Genomic DNA, 9,820 nt, shown 5'->3' on the forward strand with positions numbered 1-9,820 from the left:
GCCGTGCCTATAGAGCCGTAAGTTAGAAAAGAGGATCCTGGAGTGTTAGATCCCTGGTTCCCGGCTGGGTTTCGAATGCCCCGAATGAATCAGGGAGTAATACCCCTCCCTCAATTTCGTTAAAACGGGTAGCTGGGGGCTATCCAACACATTTTCGTTCCGGTGGCGAGTGCCAAGGCGGCGGGGGTCTACGTAGGATTGCTATAGGTGTAAGGGCTTCGGTGGACCCTTGCACTGAATATTCTACCCCTGAAACACTGCCAATCCTAAGGGTTTATATCCCTCGAGCTAGCCCTGGCGCCCGCTCCGATTCTGCGGTGCAGCGTTCCGAGTGCGTGGCTCCGTGGTGGGTGGGGAGGCTAGCGGGCGAAAATTAATATTGGCACGGAGGAAAAACCCTTCCGCCACCCAAAATGGGGACTCGGGCGAGGGAGAGAATGTGTCAAGTACAAACAATAAATATTTAATAATTCGGTGCTCAAAGGAAGGTAAAACATTTACTAAAGTGTCCCCTTTCCTAATATTGGTATATTTGATACACTTTTAATAGAAACTGCATATAAAAAGCAAAGTGAGCATTTTATGGGGAAAAACTGTTTTAGAATATTCCTGCTCGGGTTGAGACTCGAAAATTTGAACACAAGTCTGGGCGAAATCTTGCATTTTGACCTCTCATAGTATGTCGACATCGAGGAGAGCAAGAGATCGAGTAATCACATGGAGTAATCGCGCGCACATCGGTTGACAACAAAGAAAAATGGTTAAGCGTTAAATACGGTATCCATTGTCCTCTTACTACCTTGATCAAAAAGTTCCCGGAATAACCACCGTGTGGCGCTCCCATCGTTCCGATTTGAGTTCTGTTTTTTTTTGTTAAATTGGTACATCTGTTGTTGATATTCCCTTTAAATCTTAGTGTCATAACTTGACATTTGCAAAAGTTACGTAGCCAAGAGTACATCTATCTCTGTGTGTGTTGGCGATTTTTTACAATTGCAGAAATGGATTTAAATTTGCAACAACGAACTTGTATTAAATTTTGCGTAAAAAACGGATTTAGTGGCGCACGGACGTTGGAAATGTTGGAAAAGTGTTTCGGCAACGATTCTCTAAAAAAACGGTCGTTTACCAGTGGCACGAGCGGTTCAGAAGTGGTCGTGAGTCAATCGAAGATGATGAACGCAGTGGCAGACCATCGACATCGAAAGTCGGTGAAAAAATTGATAAAGTAAAAGAAATGTTGGTCAATAACCGCAAATTAACCATCAGAGAAATAGCGGAGGACTTGAACATTGCCTATGGATCCGCCCAAGACATTGTGGTTAATGATTTGGGTTTCCGTCGTGTAGCAGCAAAGTTGGACCTCAATTTCATGCAAAAAAGAGACCGTGTTGACGTCGCAAAAGACATGATTTGCGAGGCTGAATCCGATCCCACATTCATCAAAAGGATCATTACTGGAGACGAGACGTGGGTTTATGAGTACGACACGCAATCCAGACATCAGGCAAGTGAATGGCGTTCACCAAATGAGCCGAGACCAAAAAAACCACGTCGTTTTCAGTCAAAAAAGAAGGCAATGCTGACGGTTTTCATGGATTACAACGGTGTAGTGCATCATGAATTTTTGCCAGAAGGCCAGACAGTAAACAAAGAGTATTATTTGGGCGTTATGAGACGTTTGCGTGAAGCAATTCGCCGAAAGAGACCAGAAATGTGGGCAGAAAACTCGTGGATTTTGCACCATGATAACGCACCGTCGCAGAGTGCCATCATTATTCGTAATTTTTTGACGAAAAATGCAACAAATACCATCCAACAGCCACCGAATTCACCTGATTTGGCTCCCTGTGACTTCTTTCTGTTCAATCGAGTTAAAAAACCATTACGGGGAACGCGTTTTAGCAGCCGAGAGGAAGTAATGGAAAAATCGCAGGAAGCACTGATGGACATACCGAAAACCGACCGTAACTTTTGCAAATGTCAAGTTATGACACTAAGATTTAAAGGGAATATCAACAACAGATGTACCAATTTAACAAAAAAAACAGAACTCAAATCGGAACGATGGGAGCGCCACACGGTGGTTATTCCGGGAATTTTTTGATCAAGGTAGTATTCTCCTTATACCAGCTTTTTGTAAGGGTATTCACGCGGTTCTAGCGCGTCCCAGTACGACCGTTCATGCCGAACGCTAAGCGCTGTTTCACCTGCCAACGATTCGGTCGCATGTCTCTTTGGTGTGACGGCGACCGACGTGCCAACCTGTCCACGTTGCGGCAAGGATAAGCATGAAGGGATGAAATGCAACGCTGAGCTCTTCTGTGCAAACTGTGAAGGACCACACCCTATATACTTACGCGAATGCCTCAAAAGGCGAGAAAAAAGGAAGACAATTGAAATTAAAACGCAAAATAAACTTCCTTATCGCGAAGCGTGAAAAACGTTTAGGGAATTTAATCCCTCTACTTTTTTCTTGATCATTCGCTTAGAGTTGCTTCTCAGCCAAATGGGAACGCTAGTCTCCACCCCAACTAATAAAAGATGTTCAAAAACTAATAAAGCTAAAAGGCATATAAAATTTCAAAAAAACTATCAATGAACAAGCATTGAAAATCTCGAAGGACCCACCAAAAGGTAGTAATTTAATGAAACTGATACTAATTGCAGAGTTGCTCTATCCTTTCTTGCATTGGAAAATTCGCCACTTTTACTTATTTTCATTCAAAATTTTTTAAATGACTTTTGTGTTACAGTGGAATTGCAATGGTTGCCATCGGCGCAAGGAGAATCTGGCCAATTTAATACAGGGTCTTAACCCTTCTTGCATCTTTCTGCAAGTGACTCAATTTAAACTAACGAACAGTGGCATTTTGAGGGGATATGTGGTTCTTAAAATGGATGACGCCAGTGGGAAGGCGCCCAAGGTGGGGGAGTAGTTTCTGCTCGGGAGGCCCTTGACACTGCCCGTGTCCAACTGAAACACCATTCCAAGTAGTGGCTGTTAAATTACATATTTAGTCCAGAAAAAATAACTCTCTGTTTCGTTTATTTACCGGAGGGTGCGCCGGTCACCTGGTTCAATCTGAAGGTCCTTATCGTAAATTGCCTCGGCCCTTTATTTTACTGGGAGATTTTAACGCACATGACACAAAAATGCAAATGTCCGCCCAGCACGATCTTTGTGGGGGTGATCAATTTCCTCTCATTCTGGTCGATGGTGAAAGTCTTTCAGTTTTTTAGTCGCCAGAAAACTGGCTCATCGGTCAAGCTAATTGGACCTTCTATAAACGAGAGTTTTCTTTTAAATACAATGCTTAAAAGCCAGCCAGCCAACGTTTTCAACGGTTGCGTGTGCGAGCCCGAAAAGTCTTAGAACAGGTCGAGAGAGCTTTCTGGATTGACTTGGTCCATTCATTTCACGATGAAGCCGTTCCACTTCAGTGGAAAGTTTCAACGGAAATAGTTAATACCTTAAGTTGAGGTCTCTTAATTTTTAATAATTTTTGTTTTAAATGTTTATTTATTTATTTACTAGCTGACCCGGCGAACTTTGTACCGCCTAACAGTCAATGCAGGTGGCTCAATGGTAGCGTGGCTAGGGCGTTGAATTGATAACCTGAAGGTCGCCGGTTCGAATCTCAATTATCTTAATTTTTTTAGAGTACGCATCTCTAGTATGGGACCCTCATGAAGGAGGACAAATCAAAAAACTGGAAAAGGTACAATGAAAGGCTGCCCGATATGTACTGGGGAAGCATAGGAGGATGGAGAGTGTGCCTGACATGCTAGAAACGCTGGGCTGGGAACCTCGTCGAACTAGAAGGAAAGTAAGCAGACTTTGTGGAATGTTCCGCATTCTGGAGGGGGAGAAAGCTTGGGCAGATCTTAGGAAAGAGGCGGGGAACCCAAATTTTATAGGGAGAAATGACCACAAATTTAAGGTAAAATGCCGGGCACAAAGAACGAATAAAAAAAATTTCTTTTCTAAATAAAACAATTTTTGATTGGAGCACCTTACCTACAAAAATATTCGAGCCCTTTCCTCACAGAGTGTATACTTTTAAGAAAAGATGTAAGGAATATATGTAATAATTTGATTGATGTGTGGTGTATTGTATTATATGTGACAGCTTAATTTTTTTAATTTATCTTTTTTTTCTTGCTGATTGATTGATGTAAATGAGATGGAGATTCTCTTGTTTTGTTAAAGAGATTTGTGTTTGGAAGTTTCCTTTAAATGTACTTTTGTTTTACTGACTGATTTTATCTATTATCTTTTGTGATTACTTGGGGCCGTGTGCCACCTGACACTGTCTATCAGCACATGTGTATTGTTAATAATAAATGAACAGTTTAGTTACACCATTTATAAATCTAGGACGGTTGTGCCGATTTTAATCATATTTGAATTGTTATAAAAATATAAGGGAAGAAATTTATAAAACTAAAGAAATAAATATTGGAATGACTATTCAGAAAGGCATTTTCTTTATTCAATCTATGCATAAATACAGTCAGGTTTATTATCTTGAGTCAATCACCTTTTTATATAGAACATTTTTTGTTTTTTTATCAGGCGCAAGAACAAATAAAGCGGATGGTTTACCAACACGTGAACGTGCCACATATAATGGACCTTGGGAAAAACATGGGTTTTCTAGATTCAGACCACAAGCACATTGGCCTTGTTGGGGGTTAAGCAAGGGTACATTCGTTTGAACTGATTGGTCTGATTCATGTTGGTCATATTTACGTTCCAATTCTCAATTCTCGTTCATCCCACGATCTGGCGCGGCATTCCTAACTTCATTAATAAACTGCCGCGCATGAGGTAACACATGTCTTCAATCAACAGCAAAGCCTGGTCATCCTCATTTACCTCATTATCGAGATTTCTTGAACTTACACGAATTCGATGTAAAACATCTTCTAACATGTTTTCTTTGTATTTGATCCGCAGGTCACGTGGATTGGATGGGAAGCAGGTCGAAAGGATGATAGCAAATAATGTGCGTATCTGACTTGGAGATACTGAAATAGTTGCTTCAGCCACTGTCGTGTACCAATGATCATCGTTTTCGAGCAAATTGAGCTCTTGGCATGCAGCACGAAATTTTGGGCACACTATACCATTAACAGTTCGTAGGGAGTGGAACGATGTTGGTCCTCGAACATTCAACAGTAACAGCCGCAAATAGATGTATTCATCATTTTGCGGATGCACTGTATAAATACGGCCAAGAACATCAATAGAACGCTAATCCGGATGACCAGGAACCGCGTCACCTAACTTCCGACGTTGTAATATCTTCGATGAAGTGATACGATATTTTACGATGCGATATTACGATACGATATATTCATGGTTATTCTGGGCGGAAACGAATCCTAAAAACCGAATGTTATTAAAATAGACGATACAATACGTTATTATTAAGATATATTAATGGTTATTCTGCTATTCTAGAATGAGTCGTATCGAAAAAACCAAGCATCATTAAAATCGGTACAGCCGACCCTGAGTTATAAATGGTGTAACTAACAAAATTAACGACTTTGTTTTATATTATAATGAAGGATTTCAGGTTTTCCCGGCGTATGGTATTCAAGAAGTTCTCTCGGGTTTCCCACCGGGTCAGGTTGCAGTACACCGACGTTTCGAAGGCTGACTCTGGCATCGTCTTCAGGGTGAAGTCACTTCACCCTGAAGACGATGCCAGAGTCAGCCTTCGAAACGTCGGTGTACTGCAACCTGACCCGGTGGGAAACCCGAGAGAACTTCAAGAATTGTTTTATATATATAGATTTATACAATAATAAAATTGAACTAAGGTTCTAAGCGTCTTGGCAGTGGTGCAAAATGACCATAGCTGTCTATGCACCCTAAAAACCCCATTACTACTACTACCAATAGTTAATACTTAAAACAAACGAGGATGGAGGGGTAATAATTAATATGTGATTCAGCAATGATAATTGTTTTATAATTTTACCCCCTCGCATAGGTATTGCGAGGGGGTAAAATTGCTGATCTTGAAGAACCCTCGAAACCAAATCCCACGCAAGTCATCGCAATCAAAGATGGACATGTGCGACATGCTCTCGTTAGCCGCATGATTCCTTCTTTTTAGCTTCACGGGCTCACTCACCCGACCAATCCCAAAGGAAGTAATCAAGCGGGTGGAGTTCCTATGCAAACACCCTGAGGACATGACGGGAGTTAGCCAAATGTCGGCAGCTGAAACCCTGACCTGGTGGAAAACCCGCGAAGACTTCGCAGCCGAGTTTTTATATCTGTATTTCAAAGGACACTTTAAGTGACGTGCATACATTAGCCTAAGCTTCAACGCGGATTACGCAAGTGTGTTCCTTCCTCCCGAAGTGGCACGTAGTTTTCGAAACGACCGAAAAATTAAGCGTCTGGTCACGCACGGTGTCCATTTTCATTACCCTTCAATGCAAACGGAGGATCCCACCTCTGAGAATGAATGACCTTAACCCTCAAAAGCGACTCCCCCAACTTTCTTCCAAAGGGAGGTTAAAAGGCCTATCCAGCACAAGTCTCGCAGAAATGTCTGCTGAAGTGTGGTCCCAAACTCAGGGAACTAAATATACTCTAAAGAGAATCATCCAAAATGAAGTCCTTAGTGGCCATGGTTGTTTCTTTTTACATTTATAGGATAATTTCAATTTTAAGACCAAATTCTCATGACTGAGAACATCATACCAACCCTATGGTCAATATATTCCACAGAATCAGGCGAGATGTAGTGGAAGTTCGTCATTATAAGAGAAACAAATTTGCACTTTTCCACAATTTATTTGTAACGTACAACGCGTTTCAGTTCATCGAACCACCTTCAATCAACTTCTTTTGGTCAATCCGCCTATGGTCAATCAACTTATTTTGAGCATTAAAATACTTTATTCCCACTAAAACATTCAACAATCAAGGACTTTACTCAGAAATTAAATCGCTAATTGATATTACTTATTTAAATATTGCCTGAAGTAAGTGAAGGGATTTTAAGATATCAACCATCACGGTTTTATTAAATACAAGTATGTACGAATAAAAATAAACGTTATTCATTCATCTCCATGGTACAAATATACACGAGATATTTTTAAAAATTAATGATAAATAAAGCATTTATGATAAGTAAGGTAACGAAAATTTGGACAAACATCTCAATTTAAAAAAATATTTTTAAAAATTGATATGTTTGAAAAATAAGGTTTTGAAGTTAGCTATACAAATATTAGCTATGACATATAGTACCTAGGGAATTGTCATATACTCTCTGCTTTAATCTGAAAATACGTCTACATAATGCACTTAAACAATCGGGAAGATGTATGGCAGGGGGTGCATCCACACCAGGCATGCCACGCTCCATGCATGAGGAAAACTACAGAAAAAAATTCTACATATAGTGAACTTATCGGACTCGAGAAAATTGCACATTGTACCACCACCATTTCTAGTAAAATCGCGCAACAAGAGTGATATATTTGCTGTTAAATATAGCCTCGATTGCCGTAAATATATGCACGCATGCACGCAGGTATATATGAAGACGTACACACGCCCACGGATGGAAACAAGCATATCCATACATAAAAAATATGTATGTACATACACAAAAATGCATATCTACCTAGGTTTACAGACTTAATGATGATTCCATTTAATCTCTAATTGATGATATTAGTAGCTGTTACTGTTTCTAATTGATTTCGAAAAAAATCGACGTCTTAAACTTGTTCGTTCAACAGTTCTTTAATCTTGAATGAATAATCATGTCTTCCAGAGTAATTTGGGATTTTTTAAATGTGATGAATACTTTCGGAAAACTAATCGGCCTCAAAGTTTTCTAAGAAATTGCCTAAAAATTAATATTCGATTTTCATTTACATCAGCATAGTGCCCCGCAAGTCGCCGCAAGGGCATTTGGCGGGGGGTGTTAGGTCACCAGCCATGCTTGCTCAATCACAATCATGACACCACTACACTAATATCAGTTTGATCATGCACGGGAACAAAGTTATTCACACGGAAGACGGTACTTACATGCAATAATATTCTATAACAGGATATTTTCAAATCATTAGGGAACAAGGTTACAATTAAATAGCGTTATATTGACCGGTAAATACAGAAAATGTGAGATCTTACGAATTGAAATTTTTCATTTCCAATTCTTTTATCCTGAAATGTAAGATGACAATTTAAACAAAACTATTTTTACCATTAGGAAATTGTATGTCAGGTTAAAATAATTTACGTATTTGTGTTAAGACGCAATGCATACTCACGCGATGAACTTGCTGAATTTCAGGCAAATATTTCACGTTCTTCTACCACGAATAAAATATTTGTTGCTGCTACAAAGTTGATAAAAAAATAAAATGAATCATACTATTGGAATCCTAGCACCAGAAATGGCAGTACATACGCTTGAATACCCATTATTCAAGGAATTGGGGACTTTTTACTCTTCCATTTCTCCGGTCACAATAATCTTTCACGTATTTTGATTTAGAGGCATTGCAATCTGCTTCAACAACAAAAATTGAAATAAAAAACTTAAGTTTAGCATGGTGCTCGAATTATTTTGGATGTTAAGCACCCGCTCGAAAAATAAGGGATATACTACCTTGATCAAAAAGTTCCCGGAATAACCACCGTGTGGCGCTCCCATCGTTCCGATTTGAGTTCTGTTTTTTTTGTTAAATTGGTACATCTGTTGTTGATATTCCCTTTAAATCTTAGTGTCATAACTTGACATTTGCAAAAGGTACGTAGCCAAGAGTACATCTATCTCTGTGTGTGTTGGCGATTTTTTACAATTGCAGAAATTGATTTAAATTTGCAACAACGAACTTGTATTAAATTTTGCGTAAAAAACGGATTTAGTGGCGCACGGACGTTGGAAATGTTGGAAAAGTGTTTCGGCAACGATTCTCTAAAAAAAACGGTCGTTTACCAGTGGCACGAGCGGTTCAGAAGTGGTCGTGAGTCAATCGAAGATGATGAACGCAGTGGCAGACCATCGACATCGAAAGTCGGTGAAAAAATTGATAAAGTAAAAGAAATGTTGGTCAATAACCGCAAATTAACCATCAGAGAAATAGCGGAGGACTTGAACATTGCCTATGGATCCGCCCAAGACATTGTGGTTAATGATTTGGGTTTCCGTCGTGTAGCAGCAAAGTTGGACCTCAATTTCATGCAAAAAAGAGACCGTGTTGACGTCGCAAAAGACATGATTTGCGAGGCTGAATCCGATCCCACATTCATCAAAAGGATCATTACTGGAGACGAGACGTGGGTTTATGAGTACGACACGCAATCCAGACATCAGGCAAGTGAATGGCGTTCACCAAATGAGCCGAGACCAAAAAAACCACGTCGTTTTCAGTCAAAAAAGAAGGCAATGCTGACGGTTTTCATGGATTACAACGGTGTAGTGCATCATGAATTTTTGCCAGAAGGCCAGACAGTAAACAAAGAGTATTATTTGGGCGTTATGAGACGTTTGCGTGAAGCAATTCGCCGAAAGAGACCAGAAATGTGGGCAGAAAACTCGTGGATTTTGCACCATGATAACGCACCGTCGCAGAGTGCCATCATTATTCGTAATTTTTTGACGAAAAATGCAACAAATACCATCCAACAGCCACCGAATTCACCTGATTTGGCTCCCTGTGACTTCTTTCTGTTCAATCGAGTTAAAAAACCATTACGGGGAACGCGTTTTAGCAGCCGAGAGGAAGTAATGGAAATATCGCAGGAAGCACCGATGGACATACC

This window comes from Hetaerina americana, unplaced genomic scaffold (assembly GCF_022747635.1).
Source record: "Hetaerina americana unplaced genomic scaffold, ioHetAmer1.1.p SCAF_5, whole genome shotgun sequence".
NCBI classification, from domain to species: Eukaryota; Metazoa; Arthropoda; class Insecta; order Odonata; family Calopterygidae; genus Hetaerina; species Hetaerina americana.